The 22,220-nt window shown below is 47.1% G+C and overlaps 1 protein-coding gene across 1 annotated transcript in view; it reads right to left on the reverse strand.

The window, feature by feature from the left end:
- Nucleotides 1-5,216: 5,216 nt before the first annotated feature.
- Nucleotides 5,217-22,220, reverse strand: part of TWIST2 (twist family bHLH transcription factor 2) — a 38,014-nt gene continuing 21,010 nt past the window's right edge. Inside the window, exon 2 of the mRNA XM_075027814.1 lies at nucleotides 5,217-6,201. The gene's annotated coding sequence lies outside the window, so the exon portion shown is untranslated. The remainder of the gene's footprint in view (nucleotides 6,202-22,220) is intronic.

Raw genomic sequence — 22,220 nt, forward strand, 5'->3', positions numbered from 1 at the left:
GTACGGATAAGGGAGGCTAACCCTTTTGTAAGTGTTGGCCGGAGGAAATATGACTTATCTTAAAGAAATGAATCATGTTTCAGCAAATGCTTCCTGCAGAAATATTTTTCTCACAGCCTTTGTTTTGGGTTTTGGCAGATCTGGAGTTGCTGGCGTTAGCAAAAGCTGTCCCTCCCACCCACTGTTCCTGGGGCTTGAGTAGGAAATAAGAAATAAAGGCAGAGGGTACGTGGAAGGCTAAATCCATCACCACTTCTGCTCTGTGCTGCAGCAGGATATGGAGCTTAAAGGCAAATTTCAAAAGAGATCCCCAGATAAAGTCAAGGAGAGCTGTGTGCTTGGCTGCTCTTGCAAATGTACCTGTGCTGGGCAGTCAGCTTGCAAATCTGCCTTTATGGCCTCATACAAATCCCTGTCAGGTGCTGAGGTTTGCTGGAAACCAGCCCCTAGTTCCTCCTTTCTTTCCTGAAAACTAGCATTTTGGGAGGGGGAAAGGGGGTATCTCTTGTTTGCATTTCAGAAAAAGTGAGGTTCACCCCAGAAAAAAAAAAGAAAAAGCTAAGTTTTGACTTGCAAATCAACCCTTAGCTCCTCATTTCCTTCTGCAAAGGCTTTGACAACGTTCCTGTCTGCCTGCAGGGAGAGAGCACCGTTTGCAATCGTCATCCAGGGTCACAGTTCAGCAGGGGAGTGAGGAAAAAGTCCATCTTGATTCTGGAGAACTTCAAATTTTTTCTTCCCAATGGTAGGGAGTTTTTCATGGGAAGGCAATTTCATTCCTCTGCCTGGCAGGCTCAGCGATCATTTTAAAACGGACCCCTCGGGGGAATAAGGCCTTTAAAAGCTCCATTTGCTCCCAGTCGTTTTACACAGTAACCCAAGCTGAAGTGAAAGATCTTTATTTAAATATGAATTAAGCTCCAACCTTACTCTTTACTGCGTTATTTTCCTTTGAGGTTTACTTTGATATTATTTCAAAGTCTTGAAGCTAACAAAATGCTGGCCAATATTTAAAGTGACAGGAGAGTTCTGGAAAAAGATTTAGGAGGCAACTGAAGTCTTTCAGTGCAGGGCTCTGAAACAAGACAGGAAATCATAAAAGGGCTGAGTGCACTTTACCATGCTCAAAACAAATTCTGAGACTACAAAGGCGAGTGAAATGGCATCGAAACCACAAAAAGCATCAAGATACAGCTGAAAAACCTACATCAGCTTGAATTATTCCATTAAAACACGGGTGAAATGCTAGTAATGTATGGCATTTGCTTCTCATTGGATTTTAGGTGACCAGCTTATTGCTACTGATTTAGTGCTAGAAGTGGGAGAAAGTGTTAAAGATGAGACATAAACTTGTGATTTTTAATGCATTATGAAGGGAGCATGCCTGAGTGATGAAGGGATGGGTTGTGGAAGAGGGTATTCTGCTGGGCTTGACCTCTCCTTTTGCCTTTCATGGCTCCAGCAGTCCATCTGCTGCTGAAGCAGCTGCTGGAAGAGGTTTTGTCTGTCTGAAGAAGATGGAGGAGAGCCCCAAAGGAAGGGTCTGCTCCTCCCAAACCACTGTGTGTGTTGGCCAGCCAGGTGGGGTTCAACACGGAGGGCCAGGGAAACACTTTGGAAGCTTTCTTGGGGTGGTGGGTATTGCTTCTTGGTATCTGTAGTTGTAACCTCTCCTCCCATCGAGCACTTTGAAAGGGATCTCCGAAGTCCAAGCGTCCAGAAGTCATCTGTGGGTTTTGAGATCCATGTTTGGTTGAATCCACTGATGAACACAGCCCTCATTCAAAATACCTGATGGCATTTCTGGCCAACGCTGTAAGCAAAGCTAGGCAGAACAGATGGAGGCCACGTCCGTACTGGAATGAGAGTTGTGCCATACGGGGGATGACCACCTGCAATGCTTTGCTCCTTGAGCCCAGCCAGGTGATATGCGAGATTAGTTTCAGCAAAAATCTTGGGCAACAGCACTTTCACACCACTTGTGATTTCTGGGTACAATTTTTTATCTTTATGTTTAACCCTGATAAAGGCTGCTTTGTCGCTATGCTTCATAAGAGCAGTAAATAGAGGATTTATCCTTGTCCTGATCACATAGCTGACTGCATATGGGTGCCCCCAGAAGGCTCACAGGCTCCCTCCTCTCCCAGGGTTGGGTGGGATACAAGCTCCCCTAGCCAAGTTCTCAGTGCTGAGACAATGCTAACCAACATAGACCTTTTCTTTGCCGTCGTCCTTTGAGGAGGACTGAATTCGCTGTCCCAGAAAGGGTGCCTGGGTGGTCCCAGCTAAGCGAGGACTTGAAGTTCACAAGCATTCCTGGGAAAAATTGTCAGTGCTCCCCCCTTCCCCAATCCCTCCTTGCTGTCAGTGTTTCCCAGTTGCTTGAAAACAGTGTGGCCTTGGGGGAGGCCAGGGAGAAAAGAGATCCCAAGGGGTGGGAATTGGGGTTTGGATTTGTTGGGGGTTTTTTATTATTTTTTAATTTGGACTGTATCAAGGACTCTAGGTGAAAATGCGAGTGGCAGCTGAAGGCTTTTTTCCCCCTTTTAAAAATGGTGGGGGTTGGTGGTGCTAAGCTAAGCTGGGATTGAGTAAAAAAATAAAAATAATAGCAGTGCACTCTACATCACCACCTCAGTGCTTGGCTTCTTTCCAGTGAATATTTTGCTTTGTTGTTAGCTGGACCCCTGCACAAAATAGCATGCACTGGGTGCTTTCTGTAGCCTTTCATGTACGCAGAGACCAAACGATCCAGGACCAATACTTAGCCAGACTCTGTGTGTGCGTGCGTGCTGCCACAGAGGAGCAACCTTGTTGTCGGGAGCTATCGCCTGCAGCTGAGCCTGCTGCATTAAGGGATTTTTTTGGTTTCATTCTCTTTTGCACAAGAGAGTCTGTTCCTGCCCTTGAGCACATCTCCATCTCTCACAGGGCGTTGGGGTTTCATGCAGGGGTAGGATTGGGAAGGACAAATTCAATCACCTTGGGAATTAGGGTAAGCGGTGTGATAAACCCTATTGAAAAAAACTCCTACATATGAAAAAGAAAAGTACATATATCTATGTTACGTCCTGCGCATGGCAACACAGCTGCAGTTTTAGGGATTGGGCTTTACCTTTACTTCGGTTTCTTCCTAACTGACCCACATTGCTGGCTATGGGCTGCAGCTCGTGCAAGATAAACTCATACAAGATGAAAAGCCTTTTCAGCAGCTGATTGAAACGCGTGTCTCTCTATTCATCAATTCAAATGTGTTTTCTGTTAAAAATCTGTTATCCGGAGAGTTTACAGCTCTCAAATTGTCAGGACTTTTTGGAGCCTTTGATAGTCTCGATTGTCCCCCGGGAACTGAAACCACTCATCTAAGTCCCATGGCATGGCTGTTTTCTGACTGCCTGACCAGCTTTTACAGTTACTACTTTTTCTGCCTGAAAAAGAAGTGTTGTATCATATCTCTGGGCTCCAGATTTACCCCTCCAAAGCCATTCACCCACAGAGGCCTTGGCTGACCCCCAGACTTCATGGAAGAGGTACCAACGGGTGCTTGTGAGCATTTATTTTCACCGGTAGCTGCTAGTGCACTTTTCAGAGAGAGAGATCAAATGCTTTGATCTACCAGGACAGGTCTTTAAATGAATGGTATTGGAAGATGGTGTTCAGCAGCCCTGACCCTTTGTAGCTTTGGCACTGCTATGGCTGCACACACCTGACCTATGGTGGCTTGGGTAGGTCTGACCATCTCCTCCTGGTCCTGGTCCTGTCCTGCAAGAGCAGAGCAGCACACCAGCGTCTTCTGACAAGCCATTAATAAGGCTGAAGTTGGATTTGGGTGCCCATGTTCAGAAAAATGTGACTCCTTGTGGTGAAATCAGTTTGGCGCTATCTGGAGCATCATTAAAGATTCACAAAATTGCAGAAACTAACACGCAAACACACGTACCCTGGGAAAAAAAAATAATTCCATTTGCTGCATGACATGCTGCATTGCATGACATCTGTTAAATTCACCTTCTTAAATGGTATTTTTGGCTCTGCTGGTACCAAAATCCCAGACTGAGATGTCATTTACTTTTAAGAAAGTAAGAGCTTCTAATGGATGTGAGGTATTTTACTCTATGCAACTGTGCTTGTTTTAAAATAAACATTTGACGTTCAAGCTCTGAAACCTATCAGGCAATTAATGCATCTGATACACACATGTATGTTCTTGATTTGGCATGTTAAAATGTTTTTCTCTGAAGCTGGTTTAGATGGAATGACATGATTTACTTTTTAAAGGCTCTAGACACCACAGTGTTGCTTTTTTTTCCCCAGAGTCGATTATCCTTCACCATCCTTTCTTCCCCCGCCGCCCAATACATCACTCCCTGCCAATTTCTGAGCAGATCTTTCTTACAAAGATCTGTTTTGCCTCTTGCTTTGCAAAGTCGACTTGATAATTCCAACAATGAACGCTGAGGCTCCCAAACTGCCTTTGCCAGAGACCTGCCCTTTAATCCATCTCTCTCTCACCTCGGCGTTGCAGCCCACATGCTCTCAAGCTAACCAGCATTGCTGTTAATCCAGCAGGGAAAGGGTGTGAGAATAAAAAGTCATTTGGGATAATTTAGCCCCATGTTGCCAGATCCACCGCAACTGTTCTTTAAAGGAATTTTGTAAAAAATTTTTTCAGAATAAATTCTTTTTAAACATGTTATTTATGACCTGGAAATTGAAACCTGGCTTCAGCATGTGTATGACTGAGGGTCTGATGGGGCTCTGCAAGGCGGTGGAGGAAGGCTAGTGAGCACTAGCAAAGCCCACCAGCGTTTGCTCGCAGGGTGGAAGGTGAGTAGGAAGGGGAAGCAGATCAGCGACTCTGGGCGACCATTTCAGTAGCACAACTGGCTTTTGTGGGTTGTCCATCTCTTCTGGGCACAATATGCAAAGGCCTCTCTGGGTCACAGGCAGAGCTTTTCTATGGCCGTGTGTTTGTGCAGCACCTTGCACGGCAGCATGCAGCCCCTCTTGTCTTTGAGAAATGCTTGCCCTTAGCATTTCCACCAGCCAGTGCGGTGGACACCAACTTGTTACTGTAGCTGAAGGCAAGCATGCAGACCAGTGGGTCTGATGCATACCGAGATATGTTGCATTTTGCTTAATAAAGGGCTCTGCTAAGACCAGAAGCCACTTGAGCCGTGCGTTGGAGCCCACAGTGCTGAAGAGGTACTTGCCTCCTCTGCAGCACCTGCAGCCTGAGCAAACCTCCTTAGCCAGGGTGCAAGTAAATAACCAACTCCTCCTGGTATATGCAGGCAGACATCGGCCCAGACAAGTGATGTTCATACCTTCTGCACGCCATCACACACTACCTGGGAACCAGCTTTTAGTGGCGAGTGTTGAAAAATTGCGGGGTGCAAGGAAGTGGCTCAGCTTCTGCTTGGAGCTGTGCAGCCACGAATGTAAATCGCATACCCCCCGGTAGCTGCATGACATCTTTATTTTTATTGGCAAGAGAAGCAGTATACACAGCAACATTGCAGTCTCTTAGCTCGTTAAAAATATCTCAATAAATAAAACAAATAAGCAACATATACACTGGAACAGAAAATGAAAAAAAAAAGGGGGGTGGGGGGCGGTAGCAAATCATGGAGCAATAAGGAAAAGGAGTGTGGAGGGCAGTCTGTAATCCAGGCTGTACTTGAAACAAATCATGCAGGGAGCTGGGGACACGGTGGGCTTTCTTCTTCCTTTTTTTTTTTCTGAGAGCCTTGGTCCAGTTTTGACATTAATGTACTAGAAATCAGGTTTTGAATTTTATAAAACAGACAAAAAACCCCAAAATAATACAGCTAAGGGGAAGTAAAATCCAAACCCAAAGATTTCTCATAAATGTATTCCTGAATTAAGATTTTTCAGAAAAAAAAAATTAGAAATAAAACCAAACACACAGACAGACAGACACAAAACCCCACAACAACGAACAATCAGGAATGTTGCTTCTCTTTTCTCTTTGGTCAGTCACTTGGTGAGAGATGTTGCAAAGTTTCAGACTGTTAGCTTTGGTGCTGTTTTCTGCTCAGTCTAAGTGCTCCGCAAGAGTTCAGAGCGAGGGAGGTCAAGAGGGGTCTTTTGGACCAGTTTACTTGAGGTTGTTAAGGTTTCAGAAGCTACAAACTTGGATATATCCCAATTCCACTTCAGTCTCAGACACTGGACAGTCTGGAGAGAAGAGAAGAAAAAAAAATGTAAGAAAAGAAAAATAAATACACTGAATACAGGACATCCTTCTGAGATATGTTGTCTGGTAAGTTCTTTTCCCCTGTAAGTCAAGGCTGTGGTTCATGAATACCTGTAACCATGTGTTGAAACCTGCTCCTGGTCCCGGCAGCGTGGAGGCACACAGTTAATCCAGCAGCTGGGTGAGTTCCAATGCACCCAGAGCAGCCCTCATTGCCCCTTAAACAAGTGAAATGGGGACATTGGATGCGCAGGCACCCGAGATGGGCTTTAGAAACCCCACCCACAGCAACTCTCAGCTCCTCCTGCAAAATCAGGCAAACCCTGCTGGAAATAAATATGTTTTCTTTTCCATGCTGGGGTAACACATTTATGCAATATCTGAGCACATCCCAAAACAGCAAAAAAATCAACCTAAACTTAACAATTCCTTTGACTTTTGGATGTATAGCCTAAATCCAGAGCCTGGTAATGTCACAGCCTTTTTTTTCGCATTTGACCACGAAATGGTAATCCACACGCAGGAGCAATGCATCCATCAAAAAGTCCATATGCTGACAGCAGCACCTCCAACCCAGAGGGATGTTGCGCTAAACCCCTGTTTTCCACATGGTGCCTGATAACCCAACCCTGTGTATCGTCTCTCTCTGTCCCATTTATCAGGATGTGACAAGATGCAGCAACGCATCGGGGAGCCCTGTTACCTGCGGAGTTTGCTCTGATCTGCAGCAACCTGCTGCTGCTCATTTGTGGGCTGGTGGGACAAACTCTGTGACCCAGCAGTGCCCATGGGAGATCCCATCCAACTTGGGGGAGGGATGGCTTTGCAGGCGAGATGCTGTTTCTGCCTTCAAGAAAGCCACTTCAGCTCATATATCAAAAAGCAGATATAATTATTTCCTCCCACTAAGGAAAGCTTCCATTTAGCTTATTTCCTTTCCTTTCCTTCTCAAAGTTATTAATTATCTAATTACAACCACATTCTGCAGATGATCTGGGGACTTGACAGGCTGCCCAGGACCACTTAGAAAAGCTTAACTGCTTGGTGTGTGCGAGCAGCAGTGGTTTGTGTATGCACACGTCTGACAGATGACAGGCTGGCCCTTTCCTAATGCTGGCGTTGCCGCAGCCCTAGCTGGGGAGGGACTCAGGAAAGGAAAATAAGACACAGGGAGGAGGAAGATACCATGGAGTGATTTTCTGATGGTCTTTTTTTTTAAATTATTTTCTCCAGCAAGCAGAAGGAGGGGGTGGAGGATGCTCACTGCCAGCTACATGAGGTATCGCTGTGCCCTGCTCTTCTCTGAACCTGACTGCTGGGCAAAACAAGGTGAAACCAGGTAGAAAGCAATACTGAGCTGATCTATTTCCACTGATTTGTTTAAAGTCTATCCAAGACTAGAGAGGTCAGCACAAAGGCACTTGTAGAGCAAAGTTGCCAATTTGCAAGCCGACTCCTTTAACACCAGGTGAGATGCCCAGCTCTGGCTGCTGTTGCAGTGCAGGATCTCATTTCCACTGGCCCTTTCTGGTTTCCAGCAGCTTTTTTGGCCTCAACCAACTGGAAAAAATGGGAACTTCACAGCAGCTCCATGCTAACAGGGTGTTTTGGCTTCCCCGTTACAGTGAGGTGAATGAACTTGGTCTGCCCTGTGGACGGCAGCACTGCTGTGCCCCCAGGCTCTGGCATGGCTCTGCCAGGTCCCGTCCCATGCACACAGGGCTTAACCCAGCCTTCTCCATCCCACACAGGGCACCAGGACCAGGGTCATGGTGGGCAGATGTGGCTGCTGCTCGGCCATCGCTTCGCTAATGCCTGGTTGTTAGCCCTGGCAGGACCAGATGATCTCGTAGGCTGTTTCCACTGCTATTTTCTGTGATTATCCACTGCACATTAAAGCAGCCTATCTCAGCTGATGGAGCAATATTTTGACCAGATACAGAGGTCACCCAAAGGAAGCTGCTATACCTGGCCATGAAGGGGTTATTCTCCTCATCCTGATATGTACTTGTGTTTCAGTTCACATCATGTAACATTTTGCTTGCTTTTCTTACCACATATTCTATATAGGATCCACATCAACAAGTAAAACCCGCTTATTCACAGACCCAATCTGTCAGCAAGAGAGAAGGAAAGAAATACACAAGATGAGACACACACACACACACACACACCCCGCCGTGTGACCTACTCGCTCCGTTTCTTCTTCTCTGGACCTTTGGGATGTTGGATGCTGACCACTTTTGAAAAATCTGGCTCTAAGTAGCAATTTTGAAAACACATAAATGGCAATGGAAGGAGGTGGGCTGCTGCTTGTTGCATGAGGGATACACTTTGGTGGTGGGATGTACGGAAACATGTCCACTGCAGGCAGAGAAGTGATACCTGCACCCAACCTGTTCCTCCTCAGTTACCCCCTCCAGGTCACTCAAAGAGAGGAGTACTGCACTAAAAACCTGATAGCATCCCACATGGAGCTTAGTAAGGTGAGGGGACTTCAGTGGCTTCTCAATTTGCTTGAAAGAGTGTTACATATATTGGAGAAATTATACTCTGAATCTGGCTCGTGATCCTCATGTCAGAAACCTGGTCCTTACTCGCTGCAGTTTGAATCTTGCAGGGGAAAGGAGCATCAGCTCCTGGCTGAGGAAGAGGGATAATACCCCATAATGATTTTGTGCTTTAATGGACTCTCCCAAGGTCGTGCTTCATGTTTATGATCCTATAATCCCAGAGGGGCTCAGCAAGGCATTTGTCAAAGCCTGCCAAGGCACTCAGCTGGTGGCTACTTCTGTGGCACTTCTCAGCTCTGTTCCCACAAGCCGGACCCACGGAGGTTTCCTAATGCACTCCCACAGGAATGGCTGCAGGTTTCTGATGGCAGCTGAATGATGAGGTATGGATCTATGGGACTTATTCTTAAAAGAAGTAGCAAAGCCCATAGCAGATTTCATGGGGAGGGGGCAGAGTTTCTTCCTGCCACTGAGCTGATGCAGTAGCACAGCAGGGCCTTGCAGAGCTTAGTTTTTAACACCAGCTCATGCACAGGTTTGCTGTGTAATTAATTGCTCTCTCTGCATGTGCCTCAGTTTCCCTGGCTGGGAAATTGCAGTGCATCCCTTCCTCTCTTACAGCATATGTGGGATTTAATCTATTGGTGCCCATAAGGCACCTTGTGGTTCTCCAAGGTATAGTTAAAGGGCATAATACCACATTATAACAATGCACGATTATCTGGGCTGAGAGATGATATGAAGTGAAGATCTCTGCTGAACATAGTTTCCAAGCATTTCTCTTACCCTTTAGCTTGTAACAGAATGTAGTCATTAGGCACTGCTGTATCACAGACCCAATGCAGTTTCCTCTGTACAGTGAATTGAGGGTTTGCTGCTCTATTTTTTCCTTGCTTTAGGAGCATTTCCCAGCCCCATAAGGAGCATTCCCCAGCCCAAGAGCACAGCATGGAAACCAGGAGAGCTGGGACCTGCTGGCTTGATGTAAGGTGGCAGCAAGAGCACAACCCTGGTTGCACAAAATTTTGCAACAGGTCCCCAAGGTCTTCGCTTATATGGAATTAGAGTGGGTTTGGTTACAAAGAGATTGAAATAATTTCTATAACATGACCAAGAGTGCAAATGAAATAAGAAATGCAGCAAAACTGTTTGAGTTTGTCTGTTTGTTGTGGTTTCTTTTTTTTTAAAGGATGCTTTTTCAACTTCTTTTAAAGTTGGGAATGTAAAAAAATGGTTCTGCCCCCAGGGCCTAGCCTCTCTCCCTCCATGTGGGCTTCGGCCAGTATCAAAATCCCTACCAGAAAGTGCTGGCCCACCTTCTTGCCTTGTGTTTGGGGCTGGGGTTGGGGTCAGGCAGTGAGTGGGGGGATGAGGGGTGTGAGCGGCAGTGTGGTGCAGCACATACCAGCTGCTCGCCCTGTGCCAGCTGGTACTGATTTTGGCAGTTGCCGAGAAGTTTATAGACTGTTTCCTCCCCCCTTCCCCTTCAACTCGGGGAAGTAAAAACCAGCGTGGGTCAAAGCCAAGACCCCAGCCCCGCTCGGTGGGTCAGTGCAGGGCATGCTGCCCATGGGCTGGCGATGCTGCCTTCAGGCACCTCCGGAGTGGATGCAGTTTCTGACCAAGCATCCTTGCAGAAAGGAGTTTGAATTGCAATAACAAGTTTCTTACAAGGGACATCAGTGGGCACGCTCCTCACCAACGCCGCGTGTGGCTGCCCCAGCGGTCTCAGCCAGCTCCCCCACCGGCCCGTGTTGTCCCAGCAGCTCTGCTGCCTTCAGCACCAGCCCTGACCCTGTGTTTTGCCTCCTTTGAAGTCTCCCTCCCAGACTGCACCTCCTCTTTAAGCATCCCCCACAACATTCATTTTAATGGGATGTTAACTTCAAGGGCTGCTTTTTTGCAGGCTGTGGAGGTTTGGAGCAGGGCGCATCATTGCTGCGAGGCAGGCTGGTGAGTAGCGGGACTGCCTGGGATAAGGAGGTAGGATGCAAGCAGAACAAGCACTGCTGGGCATGGGCGACAAGAGCTCTGCGATCTTCCTCCCTGGGAAAAAAACACGCACTGAGGAAGCAAATATTAAACCAGTCCACAAGAAAGCACTGAACAAACTCAGCTGGAGAACCCCATCGCCACTGTCTCGAAACTCATCCTTCCAAAATAAGTATAACCAGAAAGGATTAATACAGGGAAACATACAACAAAAGCCTACTTGGGCTATCACTGGTCCTTGTCCATGCTACACTATAGCTGGTAAGATGTTATGGGCACGTTACAGAGTGAATGGGGAAGGAGAAGTCCCCTGTTGAGTTGGATCTGCTTGGAGATAATGCCTGAGCAAGACAGGGCAGAGAGAGTATGTCAGGCAGTCACCTCTCTGGTTGTTACCCAGGTGTGTACTTTCAGGGTTGGAGAGCTTCTACATATTTACCAAAGGGAGGAAAACATGATGTAGATTAGGTAAGTTATTCTAGAATAGTCCAACCACTGGGTTCAAGCAATTCTGGGTTACAACACAAAAGGGGACGCTTCCGCTTTAGAAAATCAATAAAATGTTTCAGTCGGCACTAAGTAGCAGCTGCCCTTAATATTTTTTCAAAATAAATAAATGTGGCTAGTTCAGTTATTGCATTGTGTCATACCCCCGGTACGCCTGCCCGCCACACCAGCGCTGCATGCATCCTTCCCCGTGGGCACAGGGACGGAGAAAAACAACAGTGAACAATGCAAAACGTGACTTGGGGGTGCACGTGTCGGCCCCCGTGCCTTTGGAGAGAAAAGGTCAACATGGGCTGGCGTGAATTTTTGAAATGTCAAAGCAAGCAGCTCCAGAAATTGGGTTGTTCTTTTTTAGGTTAGGAAATGCCAAGCTGGAGGGGAGGACAAATCTCAGCATCTTGACTCTCAGGCCAGAAAGTCAGAATTTGGATTACTTCTGGCCATCAGAGCTCTGTCTCGCCTGGCTACTGGGACAGTGGGCTGGATGCAACCCATGGCAGGCGACCTGGGCTCCTGCAAGCATCCCATGCTCCTTTTTCCCCACCTCTGTGACCCAACTCAACCCCAGATTTGCCAGCCAAGGTGACTGCCATTAAGACCTATGTGGCAGCTTGAAGTGCAGAGGTCTGAGATACCCAGGAGGATCTCGCTGGGGACACAGAAGTCACCTAATCTGGCAGAGGCTGTCATCATCATGGGCATGGTCCCTACACGAGGTGCTCACTGCCAAACACCCCCAATTCAACCCTAAACCTTGATCATTCCTGAACTGGGTGAACCTGGGACCATCGCTCCCAGCTGTCCTGGGAACAACTGATTTAGAAAAAGCATATGGCAAGTATCAATTGTAATATCCACAGTCAGGTTTGTATGCTTTGCCTTCCAGCATCCTGGTCTTTTTTTATCTGCTCAAAACCTTCTGAGGCTTACACTGCCTGAGATGAAAATTTTCCATGCCCAATGGTGATTCCTCTTTCTTGTCATTGTTTTTGTTTTCTGGAGCCAGGGCAAAAATGGTCCAGCTGTTTCAGAGCATGGGGAGAGTGGAAAACAGCCGTGCTCCAAAAATGCTGAAGGCTTCCCCGTGACTGTGTTGGAGGCTGGGATGGCAGTGGGTGGAATGCTGAAAGGCAGCATGCAAATTGCCCAGCTTGCAAAGCAGCGTCCCACCTGGACCTGGAGGAAATTAAGTTTGTTTTGACCTAGTTCTGAGCCTCCCAAAATCGCCTTCCAACTATGCACGGGCTGAGTGTTTCTGTGAGCCATATGAAGCAGACCTAAGGCAGGAAGCACGGGGAGTTATTTTGGCTTGGCTTTTATCACAGTGCCGTTAAACTCGCAGCCACCGTGAAGCAGCAGAGATGTGCGAGGTTGGAGGAGAGGTGGTGGCTGCCAGGAGCTGGCTTGGAGCTGGCCTCATGACCAGCAAGTTGGGATGTACATGGGCAAAACAGGTATTTGCTACCTAGATTAGGTGAAATGTGTTCCCAGCAGAGAGCTTGGCCAAATTTTAGCAAATTAGCATAGTTCCTTAACCCTGGGAGATGAGTCTTGGCTCCCTCCTGCCTGAAGAAGCACCTGTGTCACGCAGCAAGTTGAAGTTAAGGTATGCCCAAGCACAGGCTGTGCATGCAGCCTTGCCTCTCTCCTGCCATGCCCACAAATCCCAAGCCCTCCTACGAAGGATCCTCTTCCCCTGATGCTGTCCTCCCTCTGCTTGCTTCACCCGAAACAAGAGCAATTGCTCCATAGCTGAAGGCAGCCCCACCTGTTTCTAGAGTTTGTAGAGAAGCTTTTGCTCTGTCAGTCAAAACTGGATGTCAGAAAGCAATGTCAGAATGACACCAGAGGAATTTTTCAAAGGCTTTTCAATTCTGCAGTTCCCATGCTGAAATTTCTACATAGAACTGGTATCAACGACTATAAAACCCAAAACACATGGAGAATTTCAGCTGAATTTGTCAAATCTTTAGGTGTGATTATGGAAACACAGGTCTCTGTTCTGTTTAAGGATGGGAAAACTCCACCTGCACATGTTTTGCTCCTGTTTATGCACAGTTTAATACATGCTTAAATATTTTTATAGCAAAGTCAAAGGAAGAAGGGATATGCTGTTCTGCGTATAGCGTACATAAAGCTACACTTGCTGCAGGCGTTGGCTGGTTCTCTACCAAAGGGTTAATCTCAAATTATCTTAAGGTGTTGTCAGCTGTCCTCAGAGCCAAAATGGATAGTAGTGTATATTTGAAATTTAAAACATTTTTGTGATTTGGATGGCACAAATTTGCAACTTTTTAGGAAAGATACTATATTGCTTAGCAGCAGTGGGACCTTTGCAAGCAGTTAAGCACATGCCCTCCCTTGCGGGAAAAGCCAGTGTGTGACAACCCCTGAGAAGGATGGAGAGCCTTATTTGGAAAGCCATTTCCACAATCCGACATTTTGGAAAAGGGTCCCCCTTCCACTTGACCACACCGCAACAGGGTGCCTCGGTGGGGAAAAACAAGACAGTGGCAGTGTGAGGTGGGACACCAATGCTTCAGTCGTGTCCTCAGGCACATCCACCTTGCTGCCCACACATCTGCCCGGGACACCAGCCCGTACTTGCTTGTACAATAGTCCCTGGGGATACTCAGCTGCAATGCAAGGGGCTGGGGGAACTGGCTGTCTGAACATGGCCAGAGGTGAGCAGGAGAGGTGAGGCACAAAGTGGAAACTGAGGCACAAAGGAAAGGCACCTTAAAGTAGCAGAAATCCCTTGATTTTTAGGGCATTTCCCACCACGAAAGGCTAAAAAGTTGGGGATGGGGAATAAATTCCCATCCTCATGGTTGCTTTCTGCCCTCCAGGGAGTGCTGGTCCTTGTGGCCGTGGCACAGACCCCTCCATGGGCCAGGAAAGGAGAGAGCCTGAATGCACAGCTGTCCCTCAAGCAATGGAAAAGGCAGCAGGGCCAGTCTGCAAGGCTTCAGAGGGGAGGAAGCAGCAGAGAAAGGAATTCAGATAATTGTGTACATGCAGGGAAGGGAGAGAGGGCCAAAATCAGATCTAATGCTGTGGGTACAGACAGACTGAAACCAGATACCCTGGCTTGTGTTTTTCTGCCTTTGCTGGTATGAACCCTTATCAACCATCCGCTCTTGAAGTCTCCCAGATGAAGGAAAGCCACAATTATGTGCATCTTACAGCTGGGAAACCATTTAAAAACATATCCCTCACAGTTGTTCATTCCTGAGCCGCAGCCCCACCCCCCCAAGACTATCACCAAATGTACCCCTCGCTGTCTAGAGGAAAGCCTCTAATCTAATTTACCCCAGGCTTTTCAGACCTTGGAGGATTTATCTGTCCATGGCTGGTTCAAGGGAAAACATCCTCCCTGTGTCCAGCGGCTCCCTGGTTTGTTATTGGGAATGTAACTAGCTGTTTGATGGGGATGTGGCATAAGAAAATGGAGATTGAAACCTTTTCTTCTCCCTCCAAGACTCTTTCTGTCTCCCCAGCCCATCCTGCACACTGTCGAGAAACGTCGATGACTTGTCACACCTTACTGTCTGGGAAAAATTGAGGGGATAAAAGATCCTAAAGAGACAACGCCAAAAAAAAGGAACCAATGGGAAAGCCCATGGCCATGTTTCATCCTGGCCAGCAGAGCAGGATGGAGCATACCCACGAGGCTTGGGACCCAACCAGCTGCCAAAGCCAGTTCCTCACCCACAGCTGAAATAAATCCAGGGCACTTGTGAGTGGTCCTCTCACAAAGAACTACCCACAGCAGAGAGAAGTGGATTGATTCAATTGTTTTCAAGATGTCTAATGTCAGCAAGCATCTGATATTGATTGAAATGACTGAATAATCTTGCTTTAAATCCCTTTTTTTCCTCCTCAGTCTGCTGCAGAAAGGCTCATTGATGCCCATGGCCACCCATCTAAACAGACATTATCTATGGAGTAGATGTCAGGGTGTGCTGTCCTGGAAGAGCTGCCAGACCTGTAAGGCGCTCGAGTCCAGTTTAACAATGCTGCAATGTATTTGTCGCTTTTTTCTTTCCTTTTCACCAGATTTTTTTTTTAATTAAAAAAACCCAACGTAACAAAATGTAGAAAACTGACATTTTAGAAGTGCATGATATACCATTTGCTTGCATGGATCCAGTGCAGTTGACATTGCTGTGTTTACCAGGTCTGCCTGTATTAAAAACTGCTTTATTAATCTATAATCTATGGGCTTATCTATTAACGTATTAATCAGCAGTTATTTGACTGCTTTTGACTGCCCTGTACTTAACTATTTTGGTATCTATCATGCAGCTGACCTTCTTGCACCCAGCTTGTATTTAAAGGTGGAAAATGAGCTTCCCCATTCTTCCAGCTTATCTCGGTTTTTCCTTAGCTCCTGATAACTGAGCTGTTGAGCTTTCCCTGGGGTTTCAGTTCCTTTCCACTTAAGAAGAAGGGAAAGATTCTCCCCACAGAGAGAAGCTGAAGGGCTGGTGCAGGCCCATCCTGGACCTGCGAGATACCTGCAAGCTCAGAGGTCCTCTGGGAAACCAGTTCTGCCCCGACGCGAATCGGCATAGATCACCCATGGCCATCAACGCGAGAAAGCAGGGATGGCTTCCATCATACCCAGAAACTTGTGGGCTTAACAACTTCTCATGGAAAAACTTGCCCTTTGGGGTCCTGAAACAACTAGAGAAAGCCACTTCTTTGTCATTTCAGCTTGTGGCTGATTGCCCTAGGCCAGATAAAATCAGTCACCTGGGGCTGGCCTCATGGTAGGGAGGAGAAGCGAGAGCTCTGCAAGGAAGCATTTTGCTGCTGGGATGCTCAGAGTTTCTGAGTTATATCCTGCCTCTCTGCAGCAACCTCCAGGCAGTTAGTAATGTTGGCTCCAAGGTGCTGTGTCCCTCCCTCGCCAGAAAATTAAACAACAACAAAAAAATTAAAGCTTTAAACAGGAAGGAGCTGCCCCCAAAGGAACATTTCCCCCAGCCCTGCACTCCTCCACAGCCCGCGCATCAGCGTCTGCGGGGCGGTGGGGTTCGTCGCAGCTGGAGGAAGAGGTAGGTTTGTGGGAGCCCCTTGTTAAAATCTTGGCAGCACATCACTGAAAACACGGCTAGAAATTGCTGAAAGGCGGAAGCTGCTAATGAGCAGTTGGAGCAGGAAAAAGCAGAGCTGCTTCGACAGTTTGAAAGGACCATCTAAGCTCTGTCCTCGGCTCTGCCCAGCTGCCTCGTGGGTGGCTCAGCAGAACAGGCGCTGGGGGACACCACCAGCATCTCCTGACCCATGAAAGGGCAAGCGGCCAGGGAAAGCCAGCTGGGGGCAAAGAAGGACAAGGAGGGAGCAGGCTACCACCAGCCCTCCCGGCTAACGGAGCCACAGAGAAAACCCATCACTGTTTCCTTGGGCTCCTCTCCCCTCCCCAGAGGCACCCACACATGAGCCTGGCTTTGCGCAAGAAAGGTGTGGAATAGTGGAACAGGGAGAGGGGGGAAAAAGGCAGGCAAAGAGATGTTCTTCTTGGGCAGCTCAAGTGAAATATATGAGCTTGAGGAGGAGAGGTAGCACAGACGCAGATGTGTCCTTAAAGAGTGGCTCTGAAGCTGATGAGGCTCGTGCCAAGGATGAGGGCAGTCATTTCACATCTTCCTCTGCCTCGTGAGCCCCACATCCTCCAGCCTCTTGGCTTCTCAGATCAACATGGGCTCCTGTTGCCAGACCATAAGCAATTCTGGGAAGGCACTCAGTTCTCCCTGCTCTTCTCCAAAGCAGTGCCGAAGTGATGGAAATAAGTTACATAGAAATCAGGTAAGGAGAGCAAAGTTGTTATGGATGGGCCATGCACTTCTACTGGGACGCTCACAGCAAAAGCCATGTGCAAATCTTACCCTGCACAAATACAGCTTGCAAGCTAAGGTTTAATTTATTTTTGAGACAGTTGCACAACCTGTTACAGCTTAATGACTTATGCTGTTAGCTGGGCTACGATGACTAACCATGTATCTGTGCTAAGCTGTTTGGAAAGTAAAATATATTGGTGTTTAAGACAAACATGTTCTTGTAGGCTGATTGAGACTATCTGGGAGGGAAATATTGATAGGAACATGTTTCTTCTTCCTCTTGGGAATATGTGAAGACGGTGGCTTAGGGCATGGTGTGCAGCAGGTTCTGACAATGCTGGCAGTCAACATGAAATGTGTCTCTGGTCCCTGTCTGTCTCTACAGGGATAAAGACAACTGAGATATGAAATGGGTTGTAAAAATACCCTTCTGCCTCCACCCCATTTTAGAATAGCAGAGTATTGGACAAAGGGAAACCTTTTCTCCTTCCCACTGTGTTCTTGCCAAAATAATACAAATTCTAGGAAAAACACCTTCTCTGAAAATAAATATATACAACTGCAGCTTTATTCTTTTTCCAAGGGAACTCTTCTGGTCTGGCCTGCTCAGCCAGCAGTTTCCTTGCTCTCCTTATTTTTCCTGTATGCGGCAAGTATTCAGCTGCAGTTTGCAAACCTCATGAGTGGCAGCATCCCAGTGGGAAGTGACAAGCATCATTCTCTGGCTCTGGGACAGGGCACTGGCAGATCCTGCCCCATGGATGAGACCTTTCCTACCCATTTCCCCACTTTATCTGTCCCTGCCCTGTTTAGATTAGGTACTTTGGGAGCAAGTCTTGCTGTATCTGTACATAGTTGAGCACAAGGAGGAACAGCCTCAGCTTTTTTTCATCAGTGCAGCATAAAGACTTGGTAATAACATTGACTACTAAGAGTAAATCAGCAAGTGGATGATAGCAACCATCCGTTATAACTGACTCAACTGCACGGATTAATGCCAGTGGAATTAATAACAAAAAAACCCTTGCTTTAAAAGTATCTATGGTTTAAACTCCTTACTTCAAAAAAACCAACCAAAAAAAGCCTGGGGGAACCCACTAAAAAGCGGAGTCGGTTTGCATAAAATCGATGGCATTTCCCGGGCTTCTGTGAACAATCCGTGGGACAGGTACGATTGCCTTACAAACTCGGGGTGCTTTTTAATGTTCGATACAGTCACTGACAAATAGCAGCCAAAACACCTGTAGGCCAGATGTGTACAGCTGTATGTGTTCTACTGCTGATCAATCTTCAGATTACATCACGCTCCAGATGCCTGACTTCAGAAACGCTTGGAAGGCAGAGCTGGAGCAAGCAGACTGCAAGCTTAGGCATTTCTTTCTTCCTGACGGTGATGCTGCGCCTTCCCTGCACGCAATGCCAAGCCCTTTTGTTGTCACCTTGACCTGTGTGATGCAACCTCAAAGGAAAATAGAGGGGAAACTCCAGCCAGCCATTTGGGGAGAGTCATTGGCATCCTATAGCCAGGAATAATGCCTCTACATGATTAATGTGCTGGGGAGATGGGCTACATACTGTCCACTCTGCATTTCTACCACCTGAGACCCCCAAAAAACATCAATGCCCACTTTTGAACTGGTTTATTCTGGTGTTTCTCCACACTGCAACACATGGCACAGCTTCACTGTCTCTCTATGGGCATGTGCATGTGTGCGTGTATAAAGGAACTACTGTGAAAGTCAAGCAATTTTAATTTTCAGTGGATTCATTCCCCGCAAGAAGTATGGCACTTGTGCCTATAACACTGGGAAGCAATTCTTTGCCTGCCCTGAGAGAGACTTGGAGGTGATTGCTGAAAAAAGACCCTGGGGTTTTTTGCATTTGGAGTAGGGAAGAAAGTTTTCCCTTTGCTGCACGTTTGCTCTTCAAAATTAGCAATCAGATACTGGGGCAGATTCCCTGGAGCTCAGGGAATTTAATCCTCAATTTTTTACACTTATGGATTTTTACAGAGCATCACAAAAGCTCTTAAGGGAAGAAGCAGAATTCTCCTGCCTCCTTGCCCAGCGTGCTCAATGTCACCATGCCCTGGTTTTGGCAGAGCCGGGACTCGCATCCTGGGTGACATTCCCAGATGTTTGCGGAGGAAAGGGTGCTACTTTGGCATCGTCCCCCTAGAATGAGGCAGTGTTTGAAGAATGTGCCCTCAGTCACCACACCCTGGTCCCTGCAGTCGGCAATCGCAATTGCTTGGCCCCAGCCCGGCAGCGTTTCATGCGGTGGCAGGTGCAGCTTTTTGATAACCACCCAGGCTCTGAGTAACAGCGGTGATTCAGTCTATGTGTTACTAATCTCCCAGGACTTTTGGAGGCGATTGTACCAGGCCAGGTCTCCATCTGGGATTAATCAACACAGCTTCATTGAAGTCAAGGGGACAAATTCTCACTTGGAATAAACCGGCTTAACTCCATTGCAGTCAATAAAGCTACTCTGATCTTTTTTTATGGCAAGAATAGTCCAACTCTTTAAAATACTTGGGGTTACAGGGTGTTGCCCTCATGCAGAGGGAGTTACATTTTTATACGCCAAACAATCCCGTCGGGGTAAGAAGTACTTGGCATCGAGTAAGGCACTCCAGCATGTGCCGGTGATGTTAACCACGCCGTGCTTCCGAGAAAGCCACCGGCCAACGTGCAGGGCTGGGGCGAGCAGAGCTCGGGACAGGAGCCCTGCTGCACACCAGGTCAGCCGCATTTGCCTTTTGGGCACCCTGTGCGTGACTGATGCTAACACTGTGCCTCTGGGAGTGACTTTGAATAAGCATGCTGGTAGACCACAGCTTGCTTTGCATTCATTATCTGCTAGTGCCCAGAGGCTCTTTCTCTCTGTCTTCAATGACCTGACAGCTATATTAACATGGACACAAGCCTGGCAAGAGCCATCCTGGGTCCTGCATCTCTCCTGGGACATTTCTTCCAGCCTTTACTGCAAGTACTGCACTGTACAACCCTTCTCATTAACTTTACAGCTTTCACCTTCCATGCAGATAGCATTGCCCATACTTAAAACCAGCCCTCTAGATTTCAGCCTGAGTCCTTTCATCCATCTGCTGCTCTTTAGTTTAATGAGCCCCTTCCTCCCTCACCTTGGTATTTTTCGGCAGCCCTGACCACCTCTTCTCCTCTTCCCATCTCTTTGCTACCCTCTTCTCAAGGCTGACTCTTTACTACCTGGGGGTGCCCAACACAGCTTTGCATGAGGGGACCTTTGCAGGACAAGTGACAAGGTTATTTGCATGGCTAGAAGGGGTTTTGGAGTCTGCGGGGGGTGGTGGTGGTGGTGGTGGTGTTTGAATATGCTATGCTTCACCATGGTCTTGTTTGCTTTGCTTTAAACCTCTTGGCTAGCTCTGATTGAACAAATGCTTGGCTGTCTGTGTTGTTTTTCAGCTCTGTTTGTGCACCTTAGGCTGTGGTGGCTACTGGAGGGGTGGTCCTAGTTAAGGTAATGGCAGGGCTTTCTGGAGAGGAGCGCAGTAATACCGGGGCTGCGAATCTCCCTTGGGGCTGGTCATGGGTGAAATATTTTATCTTTATTTCTGTGGCTTCCAATGTTGCCATCCTACTTCAGGAGTGTGGTCTTCTGAGGAGATAGCAGTATCCCACCAGTCCCTGTCTGGGCTCTGAGCAACTGTGAATCACTCATTTTTCCAAGAGTCATCATTGCTTATAACTCCACTTGAGGTTGGCTGGCTGCTTTACAGGCTTTCCTGAAACTGTTATGTGGGTAATGCTGGGCAAGCAAGTAACGGGAAGCAGGAGAGGGAAGGATCTTACTCACAACCTCTTTAGCAACACGTTTTCAGCCTGGATGGTGCCATGAGCTCCCCAGGATGAGAGCTGCCCAACCCACTGCTCTGTGCCAAGAGCCTGCAATCCCATAAACTGATGTTCTGAGGGTTTTAATTTCCTCTGCAACGACTAACTAATAATTTTTAAAACTTTATGTGTGTCGGTGACCTGGGATTGGACACCAAAGGTGGTGTATTCTGCTTGCCGTCTACCAGCTTTCTATGCTGCTGCTTCATGTTTACTTCCTATAAGTAAACTGTCCACTTCAGAGCTCTCATGTCAGGTTTTCATCACACTTCTGGAGTTTATGGATTCAGGAGAGGTAAAACAAAGTTGATTGCTCCCTTGCTGTTATTTTTCAGAGTGGAACAAACAGTCTCACTCCAGCAAGTTCAAACTCCTGGAGGAAGAAACACACAAAGAGGAAATCACTCTGCTAAAGGAGCATAAAAGTCAGCATGTCCTTAGCTTGTCTCCATTTAGTGAAGTATTTAATCACATGCCTAATGTCTAATGCGTGCCGTTAGCCCTGCTGACTTCAGTGGGATTTGGCACACACACTAAGGATGTGCAGTGTGCTCTGCTGAATCAGAACAGGCTAGCAAATGACTACCAAGAACTTGATTGTGTGTCACATGCACACAGAAGCCTAGAAAAAGCTCTGGAAAATTGGTTTACATGGTCTTTTCCCATCTGTTGTTCTGAAAAAGGCAGATGTATGTTTTCTTGTCTACAGTTGTCAGGGTTTGTTGGATTTCAGTCATTAAATGAATGGGTTAAGTCAACATTTTCAACCAAATTAGTGTGGATGACTCAGCTCAAAGCCAGCTGGCTGGTCTTGTTTAGGTTTGCCAGCTGCAAGCTGGACTTGTTTGAACCCTTGAGTTTGAACTCTGCTAGGTTCCCACTGAGCTAATAACCTGTATTACTGTGGTACTGATGCAATCCCCTTTCAAGGGGGGGGAGAGGAGCTCTCTGCATCTGTTCAAAACAAAGACTTTGTGCTTTGACTTTGGCAATGCTTTTCCTCTCTGAATTTCACAAGCTGTCCTAGGATGTGCAGACCTGAGCTAAGCTTGTGCTCCTGTGAATCTCTGTTTGCTCTGAAGATGCTGCTGGTGGGCTTCTTCTCTGACTGCTTGGGTTTGCAACTGATGATGAGCAGCTTTTCTGCTCTATACAATTGAGTTTCACATGTGGCTTATGTTTGCAGTACAGCAAAATGTTTCCTTAAGTTTCTTATTCCCCAGGTTAAATCTGCACATGTATGTTTGTGAAGCGTGAGGCAGGC

Source organism: Buteo buteo, chromosome 5, assembly GCF_964188355.1.
Source record: "Buteo buteo chromosome 5, bButBut1.hap1.1, whole genome shotgun sequence".
Lineage (NCBI taxonomy): Eukaryota > Metazoa > Chordata > Aves > Accipitriformes > Accipitridae > Buteo > Buteo buteo.